Below are 23,612 nucleotides of genomic sequence, written 5' to 3'. Positions count from 1 at the left end.
GTCCCTGCTCCAACACATAACACTTAGTGGCTGGGCTGAAGAACATCTAGCTAAGCAAATGTAAAGCATACAGCATCACTGTTTACTTCTGGAGCACTCAGTGTACAGGAGCAGGGATTACATGAATCCGAAATGAATCACATTAAGTTTAGATAGTAAAATAAATTGTGAAATTTGAAATAAAACTGATTTAAGCCAAATGTTCTAAAAGGAACATCCCAGGTTATTCATAACGTCCCTTAATCCATTGTCCATGCAGATCTATGAGGAGCAATAAATTACCAAGCTGACATCAGTGGGTAGAAGAGATGGTTAGCACAGATTTATCACACTGGAGATTAGGAGACATGGACATTATATTGAACTGCGAGATTTAATGAAAACATAAATCCCATACTATAAATCATCGTGATTAGAATAAGTGGACAGGTCCCCCTCAAAGAAGGTCTCAAAGTGGATTGGAGCCAATAGAGAAAGGGAACAATGTGAGTCCCTGCTCCTGTGCAGTAAGTACATTGATCGCTAGACCCAGTGAAGGTGGTGGCTAGAGATGATCGAACATCGGAAAAATCTTCTATAAAACTCAAACCTTGTCGAACCTTCCGCATTTTATTCCCGATGCCTTCCTGGTCTGTCGGGAAGGAGGAGACAGCCCGGGTACCAGGTATAGGCTGAATCTTGGAATTCCAGGCGATACCCATCTCCTCCTTCCCCACAGACCAGAAAGGCCTTGGGAATCAAATGCGGAGTTCTATAGAACCTAAGATTTTCTGCTGTTTGGTCACCTCTAGTCGTGACTGCAATGCATACAGCATGATCACTTACCTCCAGCTGCTCAGTGGGTCCTGGGTGGGATGAAACCAGTCCAAAATGAATAACAAAAAGTTCTCATTCTAATGAATCCAAATTTTATAGAAATTCTGACTAAATAAAACTGAATCGATATGCTTATATCTACTCGCTTGTTTCCAAGGTGGCTGCTTGTCTTCAGTAAATATAATCATTATTACATACCTCTTGTGGTAAAAAAAACCTCCTATATAGGTCTCCCAGCTGGAGTTTGTGACACTGTATCAGGGTAAGCTAAACACATGAGCAGCACAAATCCTTTCCCTGTACTGTTTAGCAGCACCCATTTGCAACATTCACCAGGTAATCACTGCTAGATTTTAATTTTCTTACAGAGGTCAAAAATTTGTAATGTTGACTTGACCATTTGGATATGGTTTATACTCTAAGAACATATACAGGTGTAGGTACCACCAACTTTATTGGTTGCCAACAACATCATTCTAAAAGTACGCTATGCCATCAGGGTCCTGTAACACACATTAGACGCTGTATTTGGTATTGGTTTTGGTTTTTGACTCTAGGTACAGGAGCACTTGCAAAAATTACCATGTACAGGTATCTAAGAGCTCCGGATAGCACCTGATGGCAATGGTGCCAAATGGCAAGACAGTTGACATAAGTACTCAGGATCTATTAAGACAATACAATGCATTTTGTGTTGTTTCGGCCACTTCTTCAGGTATGTCTTTACAAGTTTGTATAGACAAATTTGAGGAAGTGGCCAGACTGCCTATGAAACACGTTGTATTGTCTTAAAATATTCTGATCATTAATGCCAACTGTCTTGACCTTTGGCTGCATAGCCATTCGATCTGAGATACCTGTGTCGGGTAATTCTTGCAAGTGTATTTCTCCTAAGTGAAGTGAACAGGTGGAGCAATTGCGACTGAGGTTCCTGGCCCATTCCATGGATTGCTTTAAACAGTGTTGTGAATGAACTGCACAACTACACTGGGTAAGTGGTGCCGATTGGTTTAAAGTTCCCTTACTGAATTTTTACTATCTGCACAATAAAAAGCGCTTCTCTCCCTTCTATGTCTTAAGAACAAGAGTAGGGACAGCTGTCAAAGACAGAAGTCCCTGTTCTTGTATGCACTAAGCAGAGAAGTATACAGTCAATGTCTTTCTGTTCAATGAATATTTACTGGAGTGGTGTAGAGCGCATGATCCTGTGAACGTTCTGAGCACAAGTAGTAAATCCTTTCTTTGACAGGAGTCCCTGCTCTTATAGTTAATATTTTAGCATTTAACAACAATGGGATAGTGTGCCATGGAAAAAAAGAGTGAATATATGTCTGTGTTGGGAACCTAGGACCACTAGAGGATAAGATTAGATTATTGGATTATAAAACAAGGTCCCCCAACCTGTGCCCCCTCCCCCGAGCTGGTACAAAACTACAATTCCCATTATGCCCTGACAGCCTTCGGCTGTCAGGGCATGATGGGTATTGTAGTTTTGAAACAGCTAGGGGGCCACAGGTTAGGGAGCAGTGGTCTAGAGGGACACAGAGAGTTGTCTTGCATATCGTTCAGTCAATCCTTAGTTCCCAGTATAGGATAAAATAGGACAGGTCCCGAAGCATTTCGCAGAGACATAGATAATCCCCATTAGGCTCATTCAAAGAGCATCAACGCAATACTTTACAGACTCATTGTAACGATAGAGAGAACATTCACAGAGCCTCCATGGAATGGTTTATCCCAGTTATATACTTTGGTACCCGTATCCATCCTCACCTAATCACAAATAGGTCTCACGTCACATCAATACCCCATCAAGTGTAATAAAGATTAAAAAGAGATAACCGTGAATGTCAATGTTCTTCACACATGAAGAAAATTGGTTTGTAATGTTCTGTGCCATCTGAGGTATGAGTCATGTATGAACTCTTCTATACATGGGATTTTACCAGGAATATCATGCAGAGCCTGACAGATGTTAGTAAGCACGGTGTACATTAAAGGCTTCCTCCAATTACAAGCAGGGATGTAGCAGAGCTGAATGTCTCACTTACATGCTTGATGGTGCACCCTATTGCTTTACCTGCAGTGCTATGAAAATCTATACACAATATGGGGAATTTAGCAAGGCTTGAATGTGTAAAAAAAAAAAAAAAAAAAAAGTAGCTAATTTTTGCACAAATTTGCAACTTTTCTTACATTTTGTGCAAAAAATTATTATTTTTTTTAATAAATTAATATGTGGGGTCCCCATAGCACAAGACAAACTGAACTCTGCTGCATCAAAACACAATATTTAAAGGTGTTATCCAGAATTTTTAAATACAGCGCCACTCCTATCCTCAGATTGTCTTATTACACCTCCGCTCTATTGACTCCAATGGAACTAAGAAGCAAAGCCACATCTAAACTAAGGACTAGAGTGGTCCTGGCCTGGATAAACCCTTTAAGATACCAAGCTCTGCCAGTGAATAATCCAATATTTCAAACTATCTATACCTGCGATGGATGAGTTAAAGTTCCCGGCTACTCTCTTATTAAAGTTAAATGAAGGCAATGGACCCTCTAAGTATTACTTTTCAAGTGACCCCCTCCCCACCGGTGAATACTCTATTGAAGCATCTTCCTTTCATCATCAGACACATCCACCATCAAAGCACCTACCGCAACTCACCACATGCTGCCGACTCCAAAGAATCGAGCGTAAGGATATATCACATAACAGATTAGAGGAAACCCCAACAACAACATGCGGACCCTTACCACTTTACATGTTTCTGGGATCCGAAAGAACCACGTATCTGTGCCATCAAACAACGAGAGCTCGGGAATGGTAACTTTTAACCCTTAGTTCCACGTGCAGCTGTTAGGCAATACATGTGCTTGTCCTATCTCACTCTAGGTCTGGAGCTTTCCAGCGCGATTGAGTTGTCTCATGAGTAAATGTTATAAATAATCACAAAAATTTACGACCAAATCATGAAAGCTTATTAGACATTACAGCTCATATTATCCCGGTGATAAAATACTTTATGAACCCTTCCCAATAACAGCCTGACTGCTTTGCATATAATAAAGGACGAGTCAGGACCCTTATCACAGTTATCCAAATATAGGAATATCTTGGGAGGTTTAAGGGTCATTTGAGTTGATGGGACAGGGTCAGAAATGGTTCTTCACATCCATAAAAAAAAATAGAGATGAGCGAGTCTCCCAAGATTAATTTGAGGTCTCATCTGGATCTTTACAAAAGTCTGGTTTGGCAGATTAACATACTTTGAAGTAAAGTTTGGGTTTGTCTGAACCGAACCTTATAGAACCACACTAACTACTCACTTGTTTAGACTGTTTGGATTTTCTCTGGTGTTCCCCACAGCCACCAAAAGCCCACTCAGCCAATCACTGGCAGTGGTGCTGTCCTATCTCAGTCAGTGATTTGCTGATTGGGCTGGAAGCAGCTGTGATCAGTGGTGGGACACCAAAGACCTGGAGGAGGACATTGGGGGAGCATGGACAAGTGAACATACCGTTTTTGTTTGTTTGTTTTTTATGTGTATTCAATTGTCTGGCTATCATCTTTACAAACTCAAAACTTTTTGCAAAGTTCAGAACGAATTTCAGTTTGTAAGATTCAGTTCGCTCATTTCTGATCCCTAACCCTATATAGTACACTGAGCTCTGTAATTGGATGTAGAGAGAAGAAGCTGTAATATATTCAACATAGCTATTTACCCCAGGACATTTACTGTATAGGAACAGACATGAAACATCCAAAATGAATGTAAAAAAAATTGACTTCTAACAAATTTGATTTTCTTTTTTTTTTTTTAAATAAAATTGGACCAAATCCAATCAGTGCCAAATTAATTCCCTTATCTGTAAAAGTAGCTCTACAGGTTTCTTTCTTATACCAGACTCTTCAAACCATTGCTCATGCATGACCATGGCAGATCTATGTGGAGCAATAAGTCACCAAGCTGACAGCAGTGGGTAGAAGAGATGGTTAGGACAGATTTATCACAGTTAAGATGAGGAAACATGGACGTTATATTGAACTGCAAGATTTAATGAGAACATAAATCCCATAGTATAAATCATCTGGATTGGGATACATGGATAAGGTGGCTCCATCAAAGAAGAGCTGAACGTGGATAGATATGGCTCTTTCCTTATCTAGGCCCAACAGATAGGGGCAGGTTTCTTTCGGGAAAAAAAATCTGAATTAATGGAAGACAAGGTCCTTACCTAAATGAAGGTTCCTTGCCATATACTATAGGTCAAAGCCTATACACAACCTGCATGTAAAATTGCAACAGAGGTTTCCAAACTTTAAGGAAATTAGGGATCCAAGTCCTTTTTTTAAATGGTTAAAGGGGTTATTCAGCGCTACAAAAACATGGCCACTTCCTTCCAGAGACAGCCCCACTCTTGTCTCCAGCTTGTGTGGGGTTTTGCTGCTCAGTTCCATTGAAGTAAATGAAGCTTAATTGCAAACCGCACCTGAACTGGAGACAAGAGTCGTGTTGTCTCTGAAAGAAAGTGGCCATGTTTTTGTAGCGCTGGATAACCCCTTTATGGTGGAAGCAACTTACATATATGACATTGTGAAGGTCAAAGCAGGCAAATCAAGGTACTCCATGGGATGTCCAGGTCCTACCTTGTCCTATACTTTTTCCATACCATGGTAGGGCATAAAGAAGAAAGGAACACCAGGCCCTTCCATACCAGTTACATCTTTACAATTATGCTCTTTTTTTTTTTTTTTAAGACTGGAGAACCTGTAGAGTTAGAGGTCACATCTTCCATATGTGTTAGTTCAGGCTTATGGGGAATACTATAGGACCAGTTCCTTCTCAGCCTTGTTTATAATCTACTTGCCATCTTTCAAATCTAATAAGTAACATAACAGCAGCTGCAAGGGAACCCATTGGCAAACATTGGAAATTGGCTCATGGCTTCTTCATAGGAAGGTTATTAAGGGACCCAAACACATTTGTTAGCTGTTAACTACCTCTTGATCCCTCTATGTATGTAAAAGTTTGACTTGGCCAAATGTTCATGTGTTTTGGATGAAGAGAGGAGGGGTAATCTGTTGCCAGACTCCTCCTCTGGTGGCTTATGTCTGTGTGAACTAAATACAACATGATCCTTCCAACTTATCCTTCAATCCACCAACATCATCTATTGGGGAACAGTCAGAAGGACTCATACACATGAGACAGTTGGCTGGTGCTGCCAAAATCGGAAAATTCAGATGACTTTTTACTGATGTGTATGGGGCCTCACAGCTTTAACATGGGATGTTTATTCACTATTAGACATTCAAAAAATAAAAGTTTTGCATCAGATTGTTGTCCTTGAAGCCATATCCATATATGTGATCCAATATCTAGTCTTAAGCTGCCCTTACCATCTTACCTTTCCCTACAAAGATCTGTTCTTAAAGGGGTTATTTAGGATTGAAAAAAGCACAGCTACTTTTTTTTTTGCAAACACCTCACCATCCATTGTCTTCAGGTTGTGTTTGGTATTACATTGATGAGCTGCAAACCCCACGCCCAACCTGAAGACAGAAGTGGTCCTGTTTTTGGAATCAGGTGGCCATGTTTTTCTTAGCCTTGATAACTCCTTTTATATGAGTTGTTTAAGTATGTATTTCTCAATGTGGAGGTTACGAAGAATTTATACAAAATGTGTCTGAACCCTTAGGGAAAGAAAAGGTTCAGCATACTGTACAGGATGGCTTCCTCTTGCATTACTTAAATATATGGTACAAGTTTCTCTCAGCAAGTGTCAGTATTAAGATGACATCATGGTTTCAGCCGGCTAAATTGGAAATGACAGGTTTCTCGCGGTAGGGGAGACTATGAAAAATCACCTTATAAAAAGAGGACATGACCAGGACATATGGGCAATGGAATTCTTCATCATACCGTAGCTCGGACTATTTTTGTACAAGCTCTGGGGACATTTTCCGGTTGACCTAGTCACACCACACATTACATCTCCTGCATAGGATGTGTAGATTTATGTACTGTGTATTAGCTATTATCGAAAGTATATTTAGGTTTGCCACCACCTTCTTCAGAACAAAAGATTTCATCTCGAAAAAGAGCAAGCGAGCAAGATGAAGCGGGGACAGATGTTGTGGGAGCTGATAGACAAGAGCAATACAGCAGATGGCTTTGTGTGTTTGGGATATCCATGCGGTACTTAATCTATGGATATGATACAAACTCCATGATCATGGGACATATGCTGAGAGCCCATCTGAGCGCATCCCCTAGTGTTCCCGCATTTGTCACTGCAAATTCACAATGGTTCATAAAATGCCCAATTCCGGCACAAAATGTCAGTAATCTGCATTTTCTTTTCACTCTTGAACATACGTCAGCCGCACTTCCCGCTGTTTGCACAGACAAAACAGTTTTGTCTTGACTTGTTTCTTTATGTGAATATTATTTACCTAGGAAGCAGAATACAGAAGAACGTGTTTACAGATATTTCCAGCCGGAGACATTTTCTGCAACCACAAATATTGTAATTGGCAGCCGAGTCGATAGCCAGACGTGGAGATCTCGAGACGATGGCCTGTCTTAACTTGTCATAAGAAGATGTAAGCAATAGAGGATGTGATGGGCGCAATGAGGTTACCGCACAGGTCTAAGAAGTACAAATCACATACAGCGTACATAGATAAATCACATGGGTCTTATTAATGTTTCTGAAATTAAGTTATAACCTGAGCATGCTCGTGAACGTCAAAAGCCGAGCGTGTATGATTTGATTACCGGTCGCTGAAGAATTTGTATACAGCCCTTAAAATTCATGGAAAACATGAATAGAGCCTATGGCTTATGGCTGTATCCATGTTTTCCAGACATCCTTAGGGCTGCATTCAAATTCTTTAGCCACCGGTAATCAAATGCCCAATTCTTGGGTTTGGATGGCCACAAGCTCAAGTTGCGCTTATCTCTAGTTATATAACTATACTGACAATTTCAATTTTCCACCCTATTCCTGTTACCTTTATTGGTGCTCCCTTAGGCATCAAGCATCGGGGCACATGCCTCTTCATCTGCCCATATTACACTGCTTCAGCCACAAGAGTGGTCCCAAAAGTCATAGGTGTTTGTTTGGACCTCATCCAAATGTGTGTCCATTTCTTGATATGACTATAAATAATTAGGTCATAGCCCAATGCCACACCAATGTTTAGGAACCTTAAGTCAACACAAAGTACCTCAAGATTATAATGTAAAGGAGTATTCCGGTGAAACAAAACTCTTAATATGTTGCTTTCCTTGATGAGAACATAACAAACAGCCTATTCTTAGCTTTCTACGCTCCTGTCCTCCTTCCTCATCTTTGGGTCCGATCCTGCCATCACTTCTGAGCCTTACTTATCTTGGCAGTGAAAGCCCACTCAGCTTATCAATGGCCTACGGCTGGATCGATGTTTTCCAGGATTCCCTAGGGCTGCGTTCAACTTCAGAGAACCAAATGCCAAGTGTTTGGGTTTAGAAAAAAGTTGCCAAACCCCAACAGTTTGACAGGTCCGCTCAACACTAGTGAAGACCACTTCATGCACTTATTCATACATTGGGCGCTGAAACTCATGACAATGATTTATTGCGAACAGGTGGAGGTAGAAAAGTAGATAAAATGCGAATCTGTGAACATATTGGGCAACCAACATGCATGGCTTTATGGCACTTACTAAAAACACATAGAATAGTTAGTCAAAGTGTTTTTAATGGAGCCCAACCACCAGGGCCACCATCGCTCAGTAGGATAAAGAAGCGACACTGCCGTTCAGAACACAAAGCCCATATTCAATGTTTGCCCAGGTCCAATGGTGTAACCATACGTGTGTCCCTGTACATTCCAGCAGCTCAGCCCCATTCAAGTCAATTGTGTTGAGCCACAGTAAATGACCAATAAGCCAATATCAATTTTCTGTACAGAACACAATGATAATAAATTTAGCCATGAAATATTAAAAGACACCAGAGGGCGTCTCGGGGCCTTATAATTCTTAGAAATGTTGTCACATAAAAAGAAAAGCTCTTTAATATCTCTACAATTATAGACTGTGAGCACTACCATGAGAGACTTGTCTTGCGGGACTGTTATTATACCAGAGTCATGGGAGCGGGGCAAGACCCCCTGGCATCGGCAAAGGCTTCTCTGTCATGTCTCAGCATATAATGTCATCCAGATGAAGGAGACAAATAATATAATTAGATGACAATTGGGTCAGTGTGATGAGTGTGACAGGAGATTATGCAGCAGGGATGTAATTGCCACTATCTATTTTTCCTTTACATAGAGAGTCATATCCCGTGGCTCCTTTTCCATTGTAAAAGAGATATATTCCTTGTGTGGTATAACATAAGGAAGGTCAAGTTCTAATATCATATTGCAAAATTTCAGGTCCCAGCATGCCCTGACAGGTGCATGACTAAGATAATAACATGGGGGTGGGGTTTGGGGGTGATGGGTGATTAGGCATTTTCTGGATTATATGTACCGAATGCCTAGTTTTACTATGAATTTAATTTAGTGCAATTGTGAGTTACATGGACGGAAGGTGGACCATGATTACTTACGGTGTATGCAAGTACAACCTGTCCAATAGTACATCCAAAGCCTATGATCAGCCATTTGTGCTATTCTGTTGCGCCCCTTGGTCCGAGCCAGGCAGCCGAGGAGGCGCTGAGTTTGTCTGTTGTTTGCACTGAATTGTGTCTAAATTGTGTTTTACATTTCAGCCACACCTGCCTTGCCTGTCAGACTTTTGGCAGTGCAAGGCTTACTGCACTGCTAGGTCTGTCCAGCTGAACTTGGTGCTGGGATCAGGGCTGCTCCATTCAGCTGCTGGACCTAGTCTCTTATCCTGGATAAAAAGCAGCCAGCTCCTCATTTCCCTGCTGGCTATTAGTTCACACTAGTCCCAGCTCCCCTGCTCCTTTCCCAGTGGTCCCTCCCCTTATACCCTTGCTTTTGCTCTTTTGTTTTGACCTTTTGCTTGACATCTGACTATCTGCTCTCTTTCTGACTATTCTCTATTGTGTTTTTTTTTTGTCCTTCTCCGTTCTGTGTGTTTACCTACTTAGTGTAGGGACCGACTCCGTGGTTGTCCCCCGCCATTTAGGGCCGTGCATGGCAAGTAGGTAGGGACAGTTGGTGGGTTCAGTTTCAGGGCTCACTGTTGTGTCTTGTCCCTACCTTCCCCACCCTGACAATAGCACATAAGAAACACATAAACCCCCCTAAGACATTGTATTGATCAGATGTATCAGGCTTTCCATGGTGGCAGCGCAAATCACTGAGCTCTGGATCTGACCGTGTCCTCTTCTCCTTCCTTACTCTCTACTCTCTCATTACCTTGTCCATTGTATATTACTTTTTTGCCTTTTTCTCACTAAAATATATTCAAAATCATCAGGGAATTTTGGAAAAAGAGGAAACATTTGGCGTACAATGAAGCCCATATTATAACTCTTGGCCCCTTTACTTAAAAGGGATGTCCAGCACTAAGAACTTTTCCCTTTCCAAAGGATAGGGACTAAGTGCATAATTATTGGATTGCTTGGCTTCCTTATAACCTTGACAATGTACTGTAGGTCTGTCTCTCATTGGAATGGAGAGGTGGTAAAGCATTCATTGCCTATGGGGCTGTTGGAGATTTTCAAACTCCTATAGACACTGAATAGAGTGGTAGTACCATTCCAATGGGAGACTTGAGACCCTTGTTCTTGTCATTTGCTGCTCAGATCTCCCTTTGATAATGCTCTTATCTCCTATCATGTGCTATTAAGTCTTAATGGTTGGACAACCCCTTTAAGAACATATCTCTGAAGTGACTTTAAAGGGCCTTCTAAGGCTCGGATCATATTTATGTCATAGCCTCCGCATAAACTGAAATCGCAACAAAGGGCCGGAGCTAGTTGTATGACTTGACTGCCGAAACGGGTTATTATTCTGGGATCCCTCCCCCCCTCCCCTTTTTTCTACAGCAAAAACAGATGCTGCTGCTCTCCCCTCCCCCCCCCCCTCCCCACCTTGAGTTCTCTATTGTATGTATAGACTTAAGCCATGGCTTCCAACTCCGTGTACTGAACGGGCCTTATTGGCATATATTGCAGACATTGAGTTACGGTGAGCTGTCCATAGTGCTATCATAAAAAAATGCATGCTGAGCTGTTTCTCCTATTGTTAAAGTTTACGTCTTTGTGAACAGAGCCTAATGTGTTTGGGCTATGCAGTAGAGGACACCACATGTAATTATCTGTCTGGCTCCTGCATATAAACAACAGAATGGCTACATTTCAGCTAGATCAGGAGCACTCGACAATAGGGCAGCCATTTGTGAAGAAGCAGAGTCAAACAATGTTTATATGCATTTGTTTGTGACTGCTTTTATGGGCATGTTCTCATAAAAAGTGCTCGCTCCCATTAACCAAGCTCATTATCCATACACAAATCTCATATGCATGGTAATTGTGGTTTAAAGGGAGAACTCAAAGGAGCATGTCTGCGAGAGGAACAAGGCTGGGCTTCCTATTACTCCTTTAATGAAATGGAGATTGTGCTGCATTTCTTTCACAGCGGACTCATTTCGGTTTTTGGATCCCCTTAGTTATATATATGGGGTATTAGTGTGAGAATATTTTGGTCCTTTATGCTCTGGGCTGAGGTTGTGCCACCTTTCACATAGACACAATCAGTAGAGTATGATGTTATATGGATTATATTATTACCTACATTTACAATACATCCCTTACTCCTCTCCACCTGTAATATATGTACTGTTCTGCATCCTATCTAGAATACATGCACTCTACTGGATTACTGTTCTGACCCACCATTATGACCCCACTAGGTCCACAGCCTATATTGATCCTATTATGGCTTTTCATGTGGCTGACGTTGACAAACAGGCTACAAAGTCTCTACATTGTACTTACTCCTTATCTGGTACCAAATACTGCCCTATAATGTCATCTGCTCTGCCTCCTTATTGCCATAGTGGCTCAGCATCTATACTATATTGTGCTTTGCCTGTACAGAATGTATTACATTACTCCATACCTGTACTACATGTACTGCACTGATTTCTACCTGAACTATGCTGTTCTATACCTGTACTTCATGAACTATTCTCCCCTCTATATATATATTGCTTTCTGTCAGAGATGTAATATACTGTATTCTACCTTTTCTGTACTGCTTAAAACCTGTACTACACATACTGTATGTACTGCATGCAACCCGTACTACATGTACTATACTGATCTCTCCCTTTTCTACATCTACTGTACTATGTACTACTGCTATCTATCTGTACTACATCTACTGTACTATGTACTACTGCTATCTATCTGTACTACATCTACTGTACTGCTCTCTTTCTGTATTACATGTACTGTACTGCTCTCTAACTGTACTACACATACTGTATGTACTGCATGCAACCCGTACTACATGTACTATACTGATCTCTCCCTGTACTACATCTACTATGTAATACTGCTACCTATCTGTACTACATCTACTGTACTGCTCTCTACCTGTACTGCATGTACTTTACTACATATATGTACTGCATTCTACCTGCACCACATGTACTATACTGATCTCTCCCTGTACTACAGTACATGTACTATACTGCTCCCTAGATGTGATAGATGTACTATACTGTCCTCTATCTATGCTACATGTAATAAATTGTTCTCTACGATACATGTAGTATACTGCTCTCTATGTGTGTATATATACTTTTTGCTCTCTAGCTGTGCTACATTCACAAAACTGTTCCTTCCTGCACCACATGTACTTTAATGCTTTCTATCCACACATTACTGATCTACAATGTACTTTACTTCTCTCTACCTGTGCTACATATACTCTACTGCTCTTTTCTCATGTTACATGTACTCCACTGCTCTCGACCTGTGCTGCATGTACTCTACTGCTCTATACCTGAGCTACATGTACTCTACTGCTGTTTTCTCATGTACTCCACTGCTCTCTACCTGTTCTGCATGTACTCCACTGCTCTATACCTGAGCTACATGTACTCTACTGCTGTTTTCTTATGTTACATGTACTCTTTTGCTCTCTATCTGTGCTACATGTACACTACTGCTCGCTACCTGTGCTACATGTTCTCTACTGCTCCCTTCTCATGTTACTTGTACTCTACCACTCTCTATTTGGGCTACACATACTCTACTGCTCGCTACCTGTGCTACATGTGCTCTACTGCTCTCTACCTGTGCTACATGTACTGTACTCCTTTTCTACCTGTGCTACATGTACTGTACTCCTCTCTACCTGTGCTACAAGGACTGTACACCTTTCTATCTGTGCTACATGTATTCTACTGCTCTCTACCTATGCTACATGTACTGCACTGCTCGCTACCTGTGGTACATGTACCTTACTGCTCTGTACCTGTGCTACATGTTCTTTACTGCTCTCTACCTGTGCTACATGTTCTCTAATGCTCTCTACCTATGCTACATGTACTCTACTGCTTTCTACCTGTGCTACATGTTCTGTACTAATAATACTGTAATATATTAAGTATATATTATTGCATATCTTGCTGTTGCATTTATTTTTATTACAGGTGGTTTGAGTTGTCACATTTATGCACTCTTTTCTGTCTTCTGTTTCTTCTTTTTTGTTTTCTCCTGGGCACTTACAATAGGGGAGGGACTGTCACCATGGTTGGCGCCACCCTGTTAAGAAGGTGGGTTCCCCAGAAGGCAAGGAAGGGGGATATCTGGGTTGAGAGTAGGGGTTTCTAAGTGTCCTACCTGCAGTCCCGCTCATCAGTATCCCTTGATTTATGTGAGACCATTTATCCCCCTAATTACAAGTGCCCATCAGGAAACTACACTGTACATAGAGTACACTACTGGGTGTCTGTGGTTGTATGGACCGTGTTTTTAATGAATTATTAAAAGTTAAGTATTAACTAGTCCCTAAGTGGTCATTGTACGCCGGTGATAATATAGTTTCTTTTGACCACTGGGGCCGATTTCATCAGTGTGAGACGGCACCCCTATCCCCCTTACTTGGATATTTATCCTTTCTATCTGTGCTACATGTATTCTACTGCTCTCTACCTATGCTACATGTACTGTACTGCTCGCTACCTGTGGTACATGTACCCTACTGCTCTGTACCTGTGCTACATGTTCTTTACTGCTCTCTACCTGTGCTACATGTTCTCAACTGCTCTCTACCTATGCTACATGTACTCTACAGCTCTCTACCTGTGCTACATGTTCTGTACTGCTCTTTACCTATGCTACAATTTCTCTACTGCTCTCTACCCGTGTTAAATATACCAGATTGCTCTGTACTTGTCCTCATTGACTTTACAGTTCCTTCTATTTTATGTATTTCTTTAATATTGCTTGTGAATTCTTGTGTCACATTATGGTCCGCCTAAAACAAAGCTGCCAACCAAGGGATCATAACAATTACTTTAATATTGAACAATCTAAACATTTACAGTGATCAGGAAAACCAAGCACTGGGAGGGCTCTGCTATCATACAACTGTATACATCCAGCTAGTAGAATATTAATAATTTACTGGTGACCCATAAATGAATGACGAGAAAGATCTCTGACGTCACCATGAGACTCTAGAAGATGGCTTCTAGCAATACTAATATTACCAAGTACTAGTAGCTGACGAATATCACAAAGACCTCTCCTGATTCCCTCCAGTACATACAGAGAGTTCTCTTCCATTACACCAACAACATTAAAGCAGCATTAGCTAAGTCATATCAGAGATCAGTCCATCACGTGGAGTCCTTTGTATCCGCTTATTGGCACTTACCATTATCAGAAAATTACAGCCTAATAAAATCAGGATCAGAGTTCACGCCTATTACAGATAGAGCTCTATTATCTACTGAGGCTTATCATTAGATACATTACATATAATTCATTGTTTATTGCCTAAATGGATGGCAAATTTACACGACTTTCAAGATAGTGAAGAAACTACAACACCAGAGACGGCACAAGAAGCAATGCACAAGTATCGCCCGTCATTTACAAGCTACTAGAACTTAGTATTAGCGCAGCGTATTGCAACCGGTGGTTCTCCAGTTGTGACAAGGCATGCTGGGAGCTGTCGTTTTGCCAGATCTGGAGACCAATAATTTGAGAAACACTGATTTACAGAAATGTCATCTCAGTGGTGGGATTGGCCAAGTGTCCAATGTGTATGGAGGTCTCTAGACTCTAACAGCTGTCTATGGATAGACCACTTGGTTGTGAGACAAGGGGATTAAGGAGTCAGGAGGGACGACTGTGGGCTTCTATCTCAAGCATACGACTACCTTTAGGCTAAATTGATGGACCTCAATGATACATTGAAATAGTGGAGTCTAAGGATAATTACATTTTAATTCCCTGAACTACATGGAAATAAGTCCCTATTGAGCCTATGTGTTCTAGTTAATCCATGCCGATCAATTATTTTTGCTATTGATTTAAGCCGTCTACCACTAGTGTACTCTATGGCTCATACTACATACAGGATACTGCAACCATTTAATAAATATAATATCTAAGAAATCAAGTGTGTGCAAAGATACCAACGTAAAGAACCTGGTTCTGGGCTAGTCAAATATGAAAGTAGATTGCACGTTTCATCTACAAGACCCTCTATTTCTGGCTACTTTGTGTAGGGTTTCGTTACTCTGTTTGCCCCAGGACTTATTGTTGTTGCTTTTGCAATAGTTGACTCCTTGGATAATTTAGCAGGGATCTGATTAGGAAGACTGTAGAGTAGGAGGTAGTCGCTGAAGGCAATGGGGGTCTTGTGGTTGACTAGCTGGGTCATGATCAAAGGGACACATTCAGCTCCAAAGGATGAAACACAAACTTTTCAATTACAGTAAATGTAGAAGAAAGGTAAAAGTGGAGTGTGGGCCCGACTTAGTGAGTCTGGCGGGATCATTTTGAATTTAAAGTGCCTTGATTAATATATAATTGCCCATACAAAATATGTACTGGTACAGGGACACCTTTCAAAGAAAGGAGTCCCTGCCGAATTCATGTCAAATCTGTTCATTTATTTCTAGAGAAATGTGTCTTTCCTCTCCACTAGTCATGAAAACTGGGGTCCCCTGTGCCCATGTTAAGTGGAGTGCTAGGTGAGTAGTATATGTGCACTGACATGCTATTCTAAGGCTATAGGATGGCTGAAGATTGTGGATCCCTGATTCAAAATTACGGCTCTTCCAGACTCTCAAAATCTGCAATACATTTGGTCTTATGGGTAGTTTTTTTTGGCACGCATTTGCAACCCAACCTATCACGCCACCGATCATGACTCTCTTAGGAAGCTCAGATCACTAACATATAATTTTACCATAGGTAATGTTTGTAACACCATCTCACAGTTCAGCTCATTATGTAAATAAACACTAAACCTAAAAAACAATGCGGGCTACAATAAAAGTACTAATGATGGTAACAAACCCCGAAAGTTGTAAGACTTAATGATGAGAGAAGAGAATGTGTGATCCTAATTAAAGTTTATTCCTTCACTCCAGTTGTAGTAGTAGTTGTACTTGTAGCAGCGATGTAGTGACTACCAATGTAGCAGCCATTGTGGTTATTGGGGTTTCAGGAGGATTTGGGGAGTCACAATCTGCCCGTTGTTGATGATCATCCTCGGCACATGTCCCTGGCAAGTTCCACCTTTAAAAGTGTCACTGTAATTTTTTTTTTTTTTGCAGAAATCAACAGTACAGGCGATTTTAAGAAACTTTGTAATTGGGTTTATTAGGCAAATATGCCATTATCTGCATTTAAAAAGACTTTCCTCAGGTCCCCCCCCCCACTCTCTCTCTCATTCACTGCTCATTATCAGGAAATCTCGACTCTTTTACATCATTTGAGCCCTGTCTAACCTATGGAGAAGGGAGGGGGAGAAGGGAGATTAGTCGCCAGCAGAGAGCAGAGAACAAAGGATTACACAGTGGGAGCTGTATGATTACCGGATGATGTCACTACATACTGTCAGGACACTGACAGCACAGACAGAAACAAGCCGCAGCTCTTTATTGGAATGGGGTTAGGTGAGAATTTTTTATGGTGCAATGGGGAAGTATACAAATGAGGCACTACTACTGTGTAGGGGCAAAAGATGGGAATGTAACTGTTGTACTGTATATTAACAAAGTAATGTGTTACTGTGTGAGGGTGTTATTACCTAGTATTAGACAGAAAAGGGGCCTTATTAATGTGTCTTCCACTAAAAGGTGCTTAGGAGCCTTACTACTATGTGGGACCTAAAGCCACTATTACAATGTGGGGGCTTTAAGCAGCAATTTATTGTGTAGGACCTATAATGTTGACACATATGATTGCTATGTGCACAGACTGTACTGTAATCACTTATATGGTTTTAAAAGCCCATGTACAACTGGTATCTACCACTATATGGTGCTGTATGGGGGTAATATGGGTCTTTATATAATAGCTCATAGAATGGAAGCATTATTTGGTCCTTGTATAGTGCCAGGATGGTAGTAATGGTGTTTTCATAGTGGGATTTGCTCATTGACAGTATTTTGGTACACTATAATGTGATCAGTTTTAATTCTTGCATTGTGGTCTGATAATTTAAGTGTATAGTCTGGAGTCTGATGAGTTACGGATATAGGGACCTAAACATTTAAGGGTTTAGAAATTGATACTTTAGGGATCTAGTTTGGTGCCCATATGAATGTATGGGTCTGGGCTGGGGTAACATAACATAACATTGCTTATCTTCCTCTTCAACCAGGGCTAAACATATGATGTGAAACAGATTGATGATCTCAGGGAGACCCGCCAAACAACAACACTGCCGGCTGCTAGTGAAAGCGCTCAATGCAGTGAAGTCCTAGGTGCATTGCCCCCTTGGAATCACAAATATGCAAAAGAAGAGCCCGTGGAGCCTCATTAAAGAGTCTCAAAACACAGGACTAACCAGATATCCCTCCAGGAAGGACCCAGCCAAGGGGCAGCTCATGTTAGGAAACCACCAAAACCACCATATTAAGTGGCCCCATAAGTCATTGTAATGACAAGGGATAAACCAAGGCTAGGTATCTATCCACATAGAGCTGTTTCAGGGTGTTGGCCCTCATCAGTGTGGAGCAAGATTCTGGCTAGGTGGGAGCAATGCCTAGTAGAACCATAAGAGAAACAGATTGCTGATCTCGTTTGACTGGTCTCCCTGAGATCAGTGATCTGTTTCTCTTATGGCTCTACTAGGCATTGCTCCCTCCTAGCCAGAATCTTGCTCCACACTAATGAGGGGCAACACCCTGAAACAGCTCTATGTGGATAGATACCTAGCCTTGGTTTATCCCTTGTCATTACAATGACTTATGGGGCCACTTAATATGGTGGTTTTGGTGGTTTCCTAACAGGAGCTGCCCCTTGGCTGGGTCCTTCCTGGAGGGATATCTGGTTAGTCCTGTGTTTTGAGACTCTTTAATGAGGCTCCACGGGCTCTTCTTTTGCATATTTGTGTTTCCAAGGGGGCAATGCACCTAGGACTTCACTGCATTGAGCGCTTTCACTAAGAGCCGGCAGTGTTGTTGTTTGGCGGGTCTCCCTGAGATCAGCAATCTGTTTCACATCATATGTTTAGCCCTGGATGAATACCTAGCCTTGGTTTATCCCTTGTCATTACATTGACTTATAGGGCCACTTAATATGGTGGTTTTGGTTGTTTCCTAACAGGAGCTGCCCCACTGACTGGGTCCTTCCCAGAGGGATATCTGGCTAGTCCTGTGTTTTGAGAGAAAGGTGGAGGTGCATACCCATTAGCTACAATTACATTACCACAATATGTTACATTTTATGATACCAACAAGGCACCCCTACTAAATGACAATCTTTTACACTAAAAGTAAAGATACATAGTGACATAGTATGGTTGAAAAAAAGACACGTACATCAAAATCAACCACGTGTCCATTAGGTTCACCTTGGGCATTCCCTTTGGTCTTTCGATGTGTAGCTGCTCCCAGGGTGTCCTGCTACTAGGACCTCCATTGATCATCTGTATTCTGTGGGTGAGTGGGGGGGTTCCAGGTAGTAAATATTCACTTTCCTGCAGCTTCACCACAGGGGAAATGAAGCATTACATGGTGCCCGTTGTAATCACTGAGCTGTCAATGTAATGCATGCATAAGCCAAGTCCTCCAGAGTGAAAGATGCTCTTTGTAGTTGCTCCCTGTTCTGGTTAATGGATGGAGGTCACGAATGAGAGACTCTCTATTTACTCAGAATTCCCTTTTAGGGTTTTTGACAATGATTTTTTTTTTCTAAATCAGCCTCTTTAATCATTAAATATTAAGCCACTTGTGAATAAACCTATTACCTTCAATGAGAAAGACACCTAAACCAATAGGAATCATGTGTTCTGTGCTCTACTGCTGGCTGATAGCATTAGAAATAGGATACTAAGACATTAGCCAGTCATTGCTAATGTATCTTCAGTGCCCGCTAGTAAAAATGTAAGATGTAACAGTCAGTGCCTTGCCCTGGATTCTGCATCTAGTAGCCCAGGTACAACATAATGATAACCAGCCATATAATCTAACATCTGTCCTCGTGACTCACATGCATATCAACAAACATCCATAAACCTGTTCTGTGTACACAAATAAGATCCAGTTTATTAACTTCTCCCAATGTCATTTGTATTAATGACATTTGCAATGAGTTTCTTATGTATTTGCTCACCGGTGATCCTCACATACCTTAATGCACTGCAGACAAGGTATAAGATCTAGGCTGATGTATCACAATCATGAATGCAATCCCATGGAACATCAGAGTGTCATGATATGAAAGGACTTTACAGTGCATTCAAGGAGCTAATGCATATCAAGCCTTCCATGTCTTGGATACATAGCATCATACTGCTTAGTGTTTTTTGTTTTTTTTTTAAGCCTGCACTTTTTTTTTTTACATGCAGCTGATATGTGTCAAAGCTGGAAAGATTTATGCTGGTATCATGTATCAGGGAAGGAAAAAGCATGCTGCTGGGCTATTGGATGTAGAGTGCTGACTAGTGATAAGATGGTGGGATGCATTTTGCTGGCATGTCTCAAGGGGAGCAGCATATATGTGGATGTCACCTCCAAGGGCTGCTGCATGTATGCAAATGATTTTTTATAACTGGATTCAGCCTTACAGCTGCCGTCGGCATTTTAATAATAAGCCTTGGTCTTTTCAATTGTTAGTTGTTTCTGATGTGTTTCCCTGTCTATGTGTTGCTTGTATGTTGTAGGTTGTTAGCACATAGCCTGATGGATTCCTGCTGTTATGAGATGAAACATGGGATGGTATTGACCTGCATTGTGAATATATGATGTGACATACACAATGGCTTTTAGCCTGTGACATAGATGCTAATTTATTGCTGCTAATAGGTATCCAAACAGTTCAGTAACATGGGCAAGGACATGGTAGGTTCATTTTCACAGATTAAACTATTGTAGAAAGGTTTGATTTTTTTTATTCCTTCTTCCAATCACTATGTTCATTATTATAAATAGCAGAAGTAACACCCTACACAGTGATACGCCTAGCAATATGATCAAGGATCAACACCATAAATCAGAGGATGCTTAGGCATGTAAACAGGGATCTACACCAGGTTCAGCAATGGACTATAGGAGATTCAGCACCATGGACAGGGGGAGAGCCAGTAATATAGATTAGAGCAGGTTCAGCACCATAGGCAGGGATAGGTCCAGTAATATAGATTAGAGCAGGTTCAGCACCATGGACAGGGATAGGTCCAGTAATATGAAGTAGAGCAGATTCAGCACCATGGACAGGGATAGGTCCAATAATATGGATTGGAGCAGGTTCAGCACCATGGACAGGGATAGGTCCAATAATATGGATCAGAACAGGTTCAGCACCATAGACAGGGATAGGTCCAGTAATATGAATCAGAGCAGGTTCAGCACCATAGACAGGGATAGGTCCAATAATATGGATCAGAGCAGGTTCAGCACCATAGACAGGGATAGGTCCAATAATATGGATCAGAGCAGGTTCAGCACCATAGACAGGGATAGGTCCAGTAATATGAAGTAGAGCAGATTCAGCACCATGGGCAGGGGCAGGTCCAGAAATATGGATCAGAGCAGATTCAGCACCATGGGCAGGGGCAGGTCCAGTAATATGGATTGGAGCAGGTTCAGCACCATGGACAGGGGCAGGTCCAGTAATATGGATTGGAGCAGGTTCAGCACCATGGACAGGGGCAGGTCCAGTAATATGGATTGGAGCATGTTCAGCACCATGTACAGGGGCAGGTACAGTAATATGAATTGGAGCAGGTTCAGCACCATGGACAGGGGCAGGTCCAGTAATATGGATTGGAGCAGGTTCAGCACCATGGACAGGGGCAGGTCCAGTAATATGGATTGGAGCAGGTTCAGCACCATGGACAGGGGCAGGTCCAGTAATATGGATTGGAGCATGTTCAGCACCATGTACAGGGGCAGGTACAGTAATATGGATTGGAGGAGGTTCAGCACCATGGACAGGGGCAGGTCCAGTAATATGGATTGGAGCAGGTTCAGCACCATGGACAGGGGCAGGTCCAGTAAAATGGATTAGAGGAGGTTCAGCACCATGGACAGGGACACCACTGATAAAATGCACTGGAGTGGGCTCAACACCATGAACAGGGGCAAGTTTAAGGAATATGGACTGGATCAATTTTAGGTCCAAGGGCAAATAACATAAAATAGAGCAAATCTACTTATATGGATAAGAGCAGGTTCTGCACCATGGACAGGGCAGATTTAGGACTAGAAGAGGTCCAGAAGCTGTAACATGCACTTAAGCAGGTTCAGGTGAATTATCATAAACTGGAGAAGGTTAAGCCCCATGGACAGGTTCAGTACTGTGGATTGGATCAGGTTCAGTGCTATGAAAAGCAATAGTTGCAGCAATATACAGTAGAGGAGATTAAGGACAAGGGCAGATGCAGTAATATGGACTGGAGCAGGTTCAGCACCACTGACAGGTCTAGTGATATGGATTAGCTCAGGTTATTATTGTGTGCACCTGATAATGTGGATTAAAGCAGGTTCAAAATCATAGACTGGTTTAGAAATGTGGACTGGAGCAGAATCAGATGCATGATCAGGGGAAGGTTCAGGAATAAGGAATAAGGAGGTTCAGCACTGGGGATAGGGACAGGTCCAGTGATATGGATAGGAGATGGTTCAGCACTATGGACAGGGACAGGTCCAGTAATATGATTAGAGCAGGTTCAGCACTATGGACAGGGACAGGTCCAGTAATATGGATTGGAGAAGGTTCAGCACTATGGACAGGGACAGGTCCAGTAATATGTATTGGAGTAGGTCCAGTAATATGGATTAAAGCAGGTTCAGCACTTTTTACAGGGACAGACGCAGTAATATGGATTAAAGCAGGTTCAGCGACAGGGACAGGTCCAGTAATATGGATTACAGCAGGGTCAGCACTATATACAGGGACAGGTCCAGTTATATGGATTACAGCAGGGTTAGCACTATATACAGGGACAGGTCCAGTAATATGGATTACAGCAGGGTTAGCACTATATACAGGGACAGGTCCAGTAATATGGATTACAGCAGGGTCAGCGCTATATACAGGGACAGGTCTAGTAATATGGATTGGAGCAGGTAAAGCATCATGGACAGAATGGGAACAGGTTCAGATCCATGGTCAGGGATATAAGGAGTCTACAATGCTGACAGAGGAGGCATCATTGGAAAGACATATTTCTAATCACAGTGAGGGGCATCGGAAACAGCCAAACATGGAGTCAGCAAAGCATTGCTTGCAGGGAATGTCAGGGAGAGCAGGCACAGACAACCTGAGACAGTCCCAGAATAGAGCAGAGAGCACAGGAGGCAGGCTCACCATACAAATAGACCGGGAATAGGTATCTGACACCCAAAAGGAGCCAACCCACAGTGATGAAGCTGCAGACAGCCAGGACAAGTAGTGCTGCTGCTGCTGCCATCCTCATCCTCATCATATGAGACACACAGAGAAAGCTGAAGATGTAGCAGAAAATGAGAGCAGGCTGGCACTGCAGTGTGTGGCCACCTACCTTCAGCTGGGCTCTCTCTGCGCCATGCCATCCACCTGGTGCCAGCACTGGCCGCCCCTTCTGCAGCAGCCCCCGCCTCAAGAAAGCAGCTGGCACGAAGGGGGCATTCAGAGGGCACGAGCGGCTCCATCCATAGCGCCAATCCCCGGCTAATTATCCCAGGCCATCCTGCTGCGCCCCGACACTGCGCCCACTCCGGCGGGCCCCCCGAGAGGCAGGAACAGGGCGCACATCCGAGCCCCGGGAGGACCCGAGCGGGAGACACCTCGTCCAATCCGCCGCTCGGTGAGTCTGGGTGTTTGGGGTGGGGGAGGCTGGAGGTGACGGGGAGGGAGGGAGGACGAGGCTGGGAGGGACGGGCCGGGGGGAGGCGGAGCCGGGATCCAGCACTGCACCACAGACACCGGAGACACACCGGGCGGCTACACACACACACACACGGTCACCGTGCACACACAGCGGCTGCGGCCCTCAGGACTACAGGGATGGACAGGGGATAATATCAACCATAATAATAATAATAATGAGAGCAATAATACACAACACATATACACAACTACATAGTATACTAGTAATGATAATACTGAGCACTGGTGTATAGAACACATACAGTATAT

The 23,612-nt window shown here is 42.3% G+C and overlaps 1 protein-coding gene across 1 annotated transcript in view; it reads right to left on the bottom strand.

The window, feature by feature from the left end:
* Positions 1 to 23,272, bottom strand: part of LRFN1 (leucine rich repeat and fibronectin type III domain containing 1) — a 139,920-nt gene extending 116,648 nt beyond the window's left edge. The window contains exon 1 of the mRNA XM_069942622.1: positions 22,996 to 23,272. The gene's annotated coding sequence lies outside the window, so the exon portion shown is untranslated. The remainder of the gene's footprint in view (positions 1 to 22,995) is intronic.
* Positions 23,273 to 23,612: the final 340 nt, after the last annotated feature.

This window comes from Dendropsophus ebraccatus, chromosome 10 (genome assembly GCF_027789765.1).
Source record: "Dendropsophus ebraccatus isolate aDenEbr1 chromosome 10, aDenEbr1.pat, whole genome shotgun sequence".
Taxonomy (NCBI): domain Eukaryota; kingdom Metazoa; phylum Chordata; class Amphibia; order Anura; family Hylidae; genus Dendropsophus; species Dendropsophus ebraccatus.
This window is presented reverse-complemented; position numbering and strand designations above follow the sequence as displayed.